Source organism: Vombatus ursinus, unplaced genomic scaffold (assembly GCF_900497805.2).
Source record: "Vombatus ursinus unplaced genomic scaffold, bare-nosed wombat genome assembly UNPS02010394.1, whole genome shotgun sequence".
In the NCBI taxonomy this organism is placed as follows: Eukaryota; Metazoa; Chordata; class Mammalia; order Diprotodontia; family Vombatidae; genus Vombatus; species Vombatus ursinus.
The window spans coordinates 580,836-591,704 of record NW_020950172.1 but is presented as its reverse complement, the minus strand read 5'-3'; positions in this window follow the sequence as shown (position 1 = coordinate 591,704).

The window sequence follows — 10,869 nt, the reverse complement described above, 5'->3', positions numbered from 1 at the left end:
AGACCCAAAGCCTCCTCATGAAGAGTGGTGGGAGGCACTGGGCATGACAAACACTAAGCATCCCAACATAATTTCTCTAAGCCTCAATTTTCTCTTCTGTAAAATGGGCATAATACTGTCTTCGATGTCTGTCTACCTCATGGCATTTTTTTTTGGCTAGGCAATGGGGTTAAGTGACTTACCCAGGGTCACACAGCTAGTGCATGTTATGTGTCTGAGGTCAGATTTGAACTCAGGTCCTCCTGACTCCAGGGCAGGTGCTCTATCCACCGTGCCACCTAGCTGCCCCTTCATGGTATTGTTTTGAAGAAAGCCTGTTGTCAAACTTAAAACACCATGGAAATATGGCACAAACAAGCAATTCTCGTGAGGAGGAACAGGGGGAGTTGTCTAAAGAGGAGAGCAATGAAAGAAGCTTTTCAGCGCTTAGTGGGCCTGCAGATGGACGTCAAGGTGGTGCTGATGCTTGCAGAGTTTATGTTCCGGTGGGAGGGGAGCCCAGGTAGGGAGGGCACTCTGGTTCGAAGAGTGGTAGGCACAGTGAGCGTGGCCACAGTGGAGAAGGGGGGCAGATCTCAGCCAGGGACAATGGCAGGATGGATCCTCTTGTGCTTCGTGGACCCAGAGCTGCCGAGAAGGGGCAGCTGGGGAGGAGACTGGCCAGAGAGGAATGGCCAGGTCCTCTCTGGGGCCCACTCTTCTAAGCTGTGCTCACCCTCTTGGCTCCAGATCCTTACAGGGTCCACTGACTGCTGCTGTCTTCAAGGTTCTAGGGAGGCTGGGTCAGGGTTTTGTTGTCTACAAGACCCTCTATGTGGGTTTTCCATGAACATCAGTCAGTCAGGCTTCAATTAGCTTTTGGAGAGAAGGGCATTTACTCCGGTGACAGACAGAAGGCCCAGCCTCCCTCCCCCAAATCTGGGCACAGTGTGCCACGATACTTATGGGTCCGTGGGAGAATGATCAAACTGTAGAAAACGTGTGCCTACGGTGAACACAGCTCCCGCTCACTGGCATTCCTTCCTTGAGCCCCCAGTCACATTTCCTTTGTTGCAAAGGGCGCCACCCCTCGAAGCTGCTGCCTCGCTTGGGTGACTCTGTCTGTGCCCCTCTGTGCCCATGTTTGTTCTTGACCTCCTTATTCTGTCAAATGGGGAGGGCATTCCCTCCAGCTCTCAGTCCTGTGATGTATTTCTAGTCTTCCATTTTGGCGCATGGGACAGTTTGTGAATTAGAAGAAACCAGCAGAGTGCTTTGGACTGGACCAGGAATCACACAATTTCATTCCATGCCTGGCCTGTCACTCTTTTAGGGACCTCGGGCCCAGCTTTGCTCCTCTTTGGGCTGTGGCCCAGACCGTCGGGAGGTCCCTCCAGGTTGAACGTCCTGATTCTCAGCATGGCTGGTGCCTCTCATCTCGCCCAGCTGCTGCCCCAGAGCCCCTGAGATGCCGGAGAGATTTCTGTCTCTATCATCTCCAACTGCTCATAGTTTAATAACAAGAATTGTCTGAGAAACCCGATTTTCTTATAATGAGGATCAATCCCAAGGGAATGTTTTTGGAAAATCCCATTTGTCTATGTTTTTTAGTCTTCTCAGTCTGTGAGTTTAATTAAAATAAGATGCACCACCTGTCCTGCCCCCCTTCTCCCCCCCATACACAATTCAGGTGCTGTTTTAAATTCTAATTCCTCAGAGAGATGGGGCAGGCAGGCAGTCAACAAACATGTTAAGCCTGCACCGTGTGCCCGAGCACATGAGCCTGAGCTCGGCAGAAAGCACATTAGCCTTGGTGTGAGAAGCCTTTGCTTCTCCCCAGTTCTGCCACTGACTGTGTGTGCTAGGGTTCGCTACCTCTCCCCTCGGGCTGCCCTTCTCTCCCCTATAAGAAGTGTCCAAGATTGCCACCCAGGATTGCTGGGTTATTGAGAAGACTTATGAGATCACCAGATGTCTAGGCCTTATTAGCATAAATCAATGTACAGGTAATAATAATAACAATAATAACTAATGTTTATAACTAACTTCTGATATTTAATGTTTTAATGTTTAATATTTAATAACTAACTTTAAGGTTGCAAAGAACATACTTTACAAAGATTAAGTCATTTGATCCTCACAACAACCTTGGAAAGCAGGTACTATTATTGTATTCCCCTTTTACAGATGAGGAAACTGAGGTGCACAGAGGTTAAATGATTTGTCCAGGGTCACATTGTGTTCTGAGTCAAGATTTGAACTCAGTAATTCCTGACCCCACATCCAACACTTTACCCACAGCTCAGCCTAGCTGCCTCAGTATAAAAAAGAAACAAATCCCTAATCCTTTAGTCACACTAAAGTGTGAGGGACTAAGTCCTACTTCCACTGGGACCTGCTTCCCCAGGACACTGCGATGTAACAGGAATTAGTGTTTAAGCCAAAGCAAGTCATCTCTAAGGGTGACACGAGAGATTGATTCAAAGAGGACTGTTGGGCTTGACTTGTTAATATGGTGCAGGTGCACAGTACAGCATTCTGTGAGCAAACTTGAGCTGCGTGTTCCCAGCTCTTTCTCCTAGGGTGGCTCTAAGGCGGTCCTCAGGGAGTTGCTATGTGGCTTTCCCCTCCAGAAGTTCCCTCTGAAAGGCATGGCAAGGTCCATCCCAGGGTGTCACTGAGTTAGTTTCCAAGGATTCTGGGGCTTTGAGTCACCATACAAATTCAGGCCAGGGGAAAAGCAGCCTGGGAGATGGCTATGTGCAAGAAACCAAAATTAACTAGGAGGATGAAGGAGGACTTCCTAGTCCCCACGTGAAAAATGAAGAGGTTTGACTTGGTGGTCTCCAAGGACCCTTCTATCTCTGACATTCCATGTTGGAAGGTCCCTCCTGGCCCTCACATCCCGTGTCCTGATCTCCTTCCCTGCTCTGACAGTCTCTGTTCTAAGGCTTCTCCAGTTTTGACATTATGTGTTCTAAGATCCCTTCCAACTCTGATGTTCAATGATATGGGATCCCCACGGGCCCTGACATTCTGTGTTCCAGGCTCTCAGATCCCTCTTCACCCCATCATTCTGATACAGAATGGGAGAACACAGCCATGACAGAAAAAGCAGAGTCACCAACACTCTTGATTCTAACTCCAGGGCCCCAGATTTTGAGCCAAATGTTCCCCTTTCCCAACTCTTTGACGCCTCCCAGTGTAATCCATCGGAGTGGAGCTGTAGTGAAATCCTATTGAATTGTGCTCCTCTCTCTCTCTCTCTCCAAAACCTGGAAACGAAGGAGATGCCTGTGAGTTTAGGAGCTGTTGTGGTCTCTGAATGCAATGGTGAATGATTGTGCTGCAAGAAATGAGGGCTGAGATGACTTCAGAGACACGGGGAGACTTGTCTGAACTGATCCAGAGGGAAGGGAGCAGAACCAGGGGAACGACATGATCAATGACAACGAGGCGGTCAAACGCCTTTGCAGATGGTAAGAGGCCGAGGTTCAGGCAGTGAGGACCAGTGATGAGACATATCCTCCATCAGAGAGAGGTCATGGATTTACGGAGCAGAATGAGAGGCAGATGCAGCGTGTCCCAAAGATCTTGGTGCAATTTTAAGCTGTGACGACCTGAACCTGCACTGTGACCTTTGGGACAGCCTGTATTTTTGTGCCTAGGTATTCAGGGAATTTGTTTTGATTCATTGTGGACATTTGTTACAAGGCATTTATTTGTTTCTTTCGTTTTCAATCAGGTGGGGGAGAAAAGAGATTTGTGCTAATTTTTAAAAATAGAGTGGTGTGTGGGAGCTACATTTGTGATGTGTTGTGGGCCTTCAGATGAGGTCACTCCATTATTCGTTTTACTTAACTGTTTGACTTGGTTAGAAAAGATGTCTCTCACAGTAGCAGCGATCTGTAGACGTTTGTAATGTAAAACCAAGACACATTAGTGAAACTTCAGAATCAAAAATAAAAAGAATTGTGTGATGTTGGAGGTGGAACATAAGATTAAGAGCATGTCAAGACCTTCAATCATAGAACGTAGAACTGGTAGGAACCTTAGAACATCAAATAGAGTCTGGGTCTCTGCTAGAAAGGCAATTGGACTGGGCTTGGAATTAAGAGGATCGGGCTCAAACCTGGCTTCTGACGTTTCCTACCTGTATGAATTTGGACAAATCACTTCCCCTCAGTTTCTGGGCCTCAGTTTCCTCATCTGTAGAATGAGGGCATTGTACGCTCTGAGGTTCACCTCAGCCCAGCATCTCGGAGCCTGTGGTTTTTCTTTTGCTTCACTCTGTGTTTGTGAACAAATCAGACTGTGTCCTGGAGACTCGGTTCATCCTCAGTGCGATGGGGATAATCACGTTTTTTATCAGCCCTGGAGCAGGGCCTGGCAAGGGGCTTCCTTCACTCTCTGCCCCCTCTGCATCAATGCCCTGTCTCCTGCATTAATTTTCCCTCCCTCTGTATCACTTTTATTTAGCCTCTTGTGTGACTCTAGTCAGTGTATGAGGAGGTATCAGGGTGGATCTAAGCCAGAGAGGAGCTGATGGCCACAGGTTGGGTGGGGCAGGTGGAGCAGGACAGGGAAGGGCCAGAGGACTGTGCTTGAGCATCTCTGGTGGACCAGGGTCCTAGCAGGGGTCTAGGAGTCCAGCGTTGGGGCTGCTTCCTGGCTGTCCACCAAGGGGGACAATCCCTCACAGAAAGCACTCCAGGGGTAGGTGATGCGACAGGTCTGGCCGTGCCTCTCCCCTGCTCACGAAGCTTCAGCAGCTTCCTGTTGTCTGTAGGACAAAACAGTGACACTGAAATTGGCTATCTACAGCTTTCCAAGGTCTGCCTCTGGCCCATCTTTCCAGGGCTCCCTTCTTGTGTCTTTCATGCCAGCCAAAGGGGCCTTCTTCCAGTAGCCTGCACAGCTGTAATGTCTGGGTGGTACTGTGTGGGCTGTCTAACTGTACCAACAAGGCTCCCCACGGGCACGTGGACAACATGCCTAGCCATGAGCCAGATCAGTAAAAGTCAATAATGATAGGTCATGACACATCTGCCCAACCTCACACCCTCGTGTTCTCTTCCATTCCAGCCATCCCCAGCTGGTTCACAGGCTGCTCTGAGCCCAGGAGTTCCAGGAACGGTGCAGTTTGGTTTGATTAGCCTCCGGTGAATAGGCAAAGGCATGTGGACAGGATCATGCAGTTCCCAACTAATGTTTGACTCAGAACTTTGGAGCCCTGCCTCCCCATGGCCTCCTGGCATGGGGCATGGGCTTGGACCACAGGCTTTCCCATTCACTCTCCTGTTTTTGTCTGGGACCTCAGGGTCCACAGTGTGCCCACTGCTTCTGTCTTTCTCCCCACTGGGTGGTTGAAATCCCATTGCTCCACAGAGATGGAAGAGGCCAAAGAGTAAGAGGGACAGTCCATGTGAAATGGACCTGGTCAGCTAGAGTCAGACTGTAAGGGGTTTAAGCAAAGCTGAGGAGGTTGTATTTTAACCTTTAGGTGCTGGGGAGCCACTGAATATTCTAGAGGGGAAGTGGTATGGTTAGACCTGTGCCTTAGGAATGTTTTTTGACAATTTTGTGGAGGAGGGATTGTAGAAGGGGGGAGATTGTAAAGCAGGCTGATGAGCTAGAACAGGCAAGAGGTGATGTAAGCTTGAAGTAGGGGGTGGCCACAGGCGTGGGAAAGATGGGGGCAGATGCTGATGCTGTGGAAGCAGGCCAGGTGAGACTTGGTAGCTGACTGGATATGGGGAGGACAGAGATGAGGCACATGGTGAGAGGATGAGCAGGGGGTGCCCTCAGCTGGTGCACCAGTTTGGATGAGGGGTGGGTGTAGGGAGGAAGATGATGAGCTTGCAGGTGGCCTGAAAGGCTGAGATGAATGTTTTGGTTCATAGCCCCTCTTAGCTTCCTAGAGGCACTGGACTCTGTGTTAGCAAGGGTGGGAGGGGGCAGGAAGCCTGGTGACCCAGTGGAATGACAGACCCCAGCATTATATGTCACACTGGAAGGTTCTCAAAGTGCTTTTGTCTTTTTTCAGAGCATGCTGGTGAGCCTGACGGGGCAAATATGAGTGTTCCCATTATAAAGATAAAGAAAGTGAGGCTCACAGATGGGAAATGGCTTGTTGAGAGACATTTGATTGTGGTTTGGTTTTCTGTAAATGACCAGGGTCATTTTGGCCCATGACGCAGACTTCCTAGGGAGATCTCTGCTGGGAGGGTAGCAGCAGCACCATCCCATAGGGGATACCCAGCAGGCAGCAGAAGGAGGGAGACTCACTCAGGAGCTGTTGCCAATGACTAACGCTGATGAGTGAAAATAGAAATGGAAAATGTCACCACCCCCCTCCCAAACTTTCCTAGAAAAAAACAAAGCATTTACCCCAGGGAGGTGGTAATGGAGCCGCCCTCTCCTTGAGACAAAGGGTGGTGGTCAGAAGATTCCTTTGGCAGGGGATTTGGCATTGTTAGGTGGGTCCCCTCATCTAATGGACAGGTGGTTACCCCAGGGTTCCAGGCATGGCCCTAAGCCACCGTTTAGATTTGTAGCCATTAAAGAGCCTTCAGATGCTGAGGATGTGTCTTCCTGGGGCCCTGATAGTCCCTTCACATATCTGAAGCTCCATTGCAAGGAAAAGCAAATTAAATGTAGATGTTTGGCCCCAAGGATGGACCTAGGGATAAATGGCTGGAAGTTTTAAGAGGCAGATTTAGACTCCATATTGGAATTTATTCCATATTGGAAAGGACAGCCTCATAGTCAGAGCTGTTCAAAGGGGCCTGAGCTGCCTGGGAGGGAGGGAGGGAGCTTCCCAGTCACTGCAGGTCTTCAATTGGAGACCTAGTGACTGCTTGTTCAGTAGTGTGGTCTACCAGGGTACAGGGCAGTCTCCACATTACCACTTGGGTCACTCACAGTGGTAGTTTTAGGGGAGGGTTATTCCAAGGATACACAGGATCAGATCACCATCATGTCACCCTCACGGCTAGTCAGGACCACAGACTGCTGGGTTTGGAGTTGGAGGAGCTGCATTCAAATCCTGGCTATACTATTGACCACCCTTGTGACTTCAGGGAAGTCACTTTATACCCCTGGGACTCAGGTTCCATGCTTATAAAATGAGGCAGTTGGACGAGATAATCTCTGAGATTTCCCTGTAGTTCTTATCTTGTGATCCTCTGATTCTGGAGTTGGGGGTATAGGGCAGGGTAGTAATCTAAGCAAGCACTTTTGGAGAACAGCCCAGAGCCGAGTGGGTGCCCCATCTTTCTCCAGGGCAGAGGGACTTTATTCTTGGTGGTGCTGGTGGCAAAATGCATACTGGCTGTTTCTTGACTTAGGTTGGGACTTCTTCACCATAATAGGGTTCCCTTCCTGCTCCATCCATCTGCTGTTCTCTTGCTTTATCAGTAGGTACTGATTATGGACCTTTCCATTCATCCATCCTGGGGGAAATGGTAGTTAGTCCATTAACTACCATTAGCAAGGTTAGAGCAAGGTATTTTCTAGCTGTTAAGAAAAGGAGTAGAATGACCTGGCCTTCCCCTCAGTCACTGCCAGCTCGGGCAGCTTGTCTCAGAGAAAAGTAGTCATTCCCCCACAAAGAGCAGATCGAGGGGCACATTTCTGTTTGTTAGGAAAGGTAGGACTCCCTTGATTTGAAACTGTGATCCCCGTAGGTCCAGAAGGAGGGCTCCCTCAATTCCAGATAATCTCTTTCCTGGGAGAAGGGGAGTTTGCAATGTTGAAGGATGTAATGCTTGGTCTTAAGGAGGAGCTGGACTGGGCCCTTCCAGCCTGGCTTCTTGCTTTTGTCTTGCTCTCTTGCAGGGCAAGGAGCAAAAGGTTTTTTGGCTTTCTGTATTGCTTCTCTTTTCCCTAAATCAAAAAGCCAGATTCCTTTCCCTCTTCTCTCCTTTCCCATCTCCTCTCCTGACCTCTTTTTATCCTCCCCTCTCATTCTCCTTTTCTTTCTCCTAATGATTATAAAGTTCTTAGGAGTTACAAGTATCATCTTCCCATTTAGGAATGTAAAAAGTTTAACCTTGTCAAATCCCTTAGTATCTCTCTTTCCTGTTTAACTTTTTATGCTTCTCTTGACTCCTGTATTTAAAAGTCAAATTTTCTATTCATCTTTTCATCAGGAATGCTTGAAAGTCCTCTATTTCATCAAAAATCCATTTTTGGGGGGACGGCTAGGTGGCGCAGTGGAGCACCAGCCCTGGAGTCAGGAGGACCTGAGTTCAAATACGGCCTCAGACACTTACTAGCTGTGTGACCCAGGGCAAATCACTTAACCGCAATTGCCTAAAAAACCATTTCCCCCATGAAGGATTATACTTAGTTTTACTGGGTAGGTGATTCTTAGTGTGGGGGTGTAGCTGGACAGGGGGCTTTCTAAATGCAAAGCAATCCACCCTCCTCTTCTTCAGTTCTGGGCCAAGGGCACTGTCCATCCACAGTGTCTGTTTGAAATGTCTGTGCTTGATAGATGCCCATCTAGCTGTATAGTTTAGTCTAGCCATTTGGGATTCTTTATCCACTCGGTTTTTCCTGTGTGGATAGTTAGGCAAAACTCTGATTACACTATAATTGATTGCTATGTGAATACACATCTCACTTAAGAACTGTTCTAGGGTTTGGTGCAATGAGCACAGTTCATCTGCAAACAGGGACATCTGGAGAATCTCACTGTCTATGGAGAATTCCTCTTGCATTTGGACTCTGCATTGAACATTCTACATGAACTGATGAAGACTGAAGTAAGCAGAGTCAAGTAAACAATTTACACAGTAACTTCAACCATGTAAATGACCCTGAAGCAGAAGTGTTGCTATGAATCTTGTAAATCTTGTACTACCACTCTTCCCAAAGACAAGGCTGCAAATTATCCAAAGAGGATGGGCCCAGTGGTCTACAACACATTATCAGTGTAGAATTGTGTGCCCAGGACAGCATAAAAGATACCATCACAGAGATTTAAAACCTCTTTGAAACAGTGGGGAATTAATGCTGCACAAATGAGCTGGGGTAACCAGGGAAGTGTTGTGTTCGTGGACCAATGCACACGGCACAAAGTCATGTCAAATGATCTGGAGACAGGCTACTAGTACACAGATTAGGGGCTGATCTTTCAGAGGGCCTGGACAAGAGCCACATAGAATGAGAGCATATATGGATGGGCAACTGGCAACCCTGATGGAGGAAGGAGCTGTATCAGTGATACCACAGGTCTGTTGGACCCTCAGAGGAGGCCCTGGGGAGAAAAAGGCAGGAACAAAACACTCTCGTCCTCTTGTTTAAGGGAAAAGGTTGTGAGAAGAAATACCAGAGTCCCTTGGCCCCTGAGACGTGGGTGACAGGGGAGACAGTGAAACAGTTTGTAGGATGTAAGAATATCCTGCCCCTATCTAATGCTCCACAGTGTGTGCAGGGCCAGAACTGGAGGCAGGAAGACCTGGTTTCAAGTCTCCCCTCTGACACAAACTGGCTGTGTCACATAACCTCTCAGTCCTCTGGGCAATTCTCTAAGATTAAGTCAGAGGAGGATACGCATTGGTAGAGAGAGTTTGCTCACCTGAGGGTTCCCTATGCCAATGACCTCACAGGTCCAGTCCCTTTCCTTTTGTGCAGTTCTGTGATCTCATTTTAAGGTTCCAGGGCAGGGATTCTGATCCCCACATTACAGGTGAGGAAGTTGAGGCTTAGAGAAATGAAATTCAATTCATGCCAAGGTCACCCACCTTGGAAGCAGCAGGGCCAATATTCAGAATGAATTTGTGATTGTAAGATCCTGACTCCCCGCTCGCGGTTCTTTCTGCTGTGCCGGGCACCACCACCAGGGGTCAGGATTGTGGAATTTAGAGCCATAAAGGACCTTGGACAGCGCCTCGTCCAACACCTTCGGTTTACTGATGAGAAAAGTGAGACCCGGATAAACAAGTAGGGGAACCTGAACTGGGTGTGAGAGTGGATTAGAAGCCCTTCCCAGGCAGTCAGCTAAGGATTCTGGGGTGGCTAACTGGTAGATCTCAGTTGAGGGCCTTGAGCTCTCCTCACACACTCTCCCTAGCATCTTCTCAAGCTGCCCCTCTCTGAGTTCTAAAGATACAGACATCTTTAAACAGCATGGATGAATCAGAACCCTGAAGACACCAAGCAGACAAAAATAGAGCTGAGCTGTTGACACAGTGTGAGTGTAAATTTTGCCTCGTTCCTGAACCCACGTGTGTGCCGACTCACTCAGCTCATCTCTCCAGCCTGGCAGCTTGTCAGTCTCCCTTTGCCAGCCACAAGAGGGTCAAGAAGGTCCGAGGCCAGGAAACGTGCCAGGTGATGTCTGAGAAGCAGAAGGGAGGAGACATCAATCGACAGCATGCCCCATGTGGAGGAAGAATGTGGCTGCTGTCACTAGGGCCCAGCCTGGGAAATAGGCAATGTTTGTTACTGTAGAGAGGTAGTAAGCTCTCTACAAGAGGTTGGGTGACCACTGGCAAAAGGGTGGATGTTTGTATTGGAAGGAAATGGTAAACTACTCCAGTATTTCTGCCAAGAAAACCTCAACTGGGGTCACATAGAGAGTCAAACATGGCTGAAACAACTGAATAACAATAACCACAGACCCATGGAATCACATACTACTAGAATCATAGAATCTAGAACTGAAGGGTTGGAAAAGACCTTATAAGTAATCATCTAGTAAGTATCTGAGGCCAGATTTGAACTCAGGAAGATGAATCTTCCTGACTCCAGGCCTGGTACTCTATGCAGGGCACCCCTTAGATGCCAACTCCAAGCCCACAATGGTTTTACAATTGTAATTTCCTGAAGTCCTTGATTGTCTTCAGTACCCTTTTACCTCCCCACTCACCTCCCTCTGCT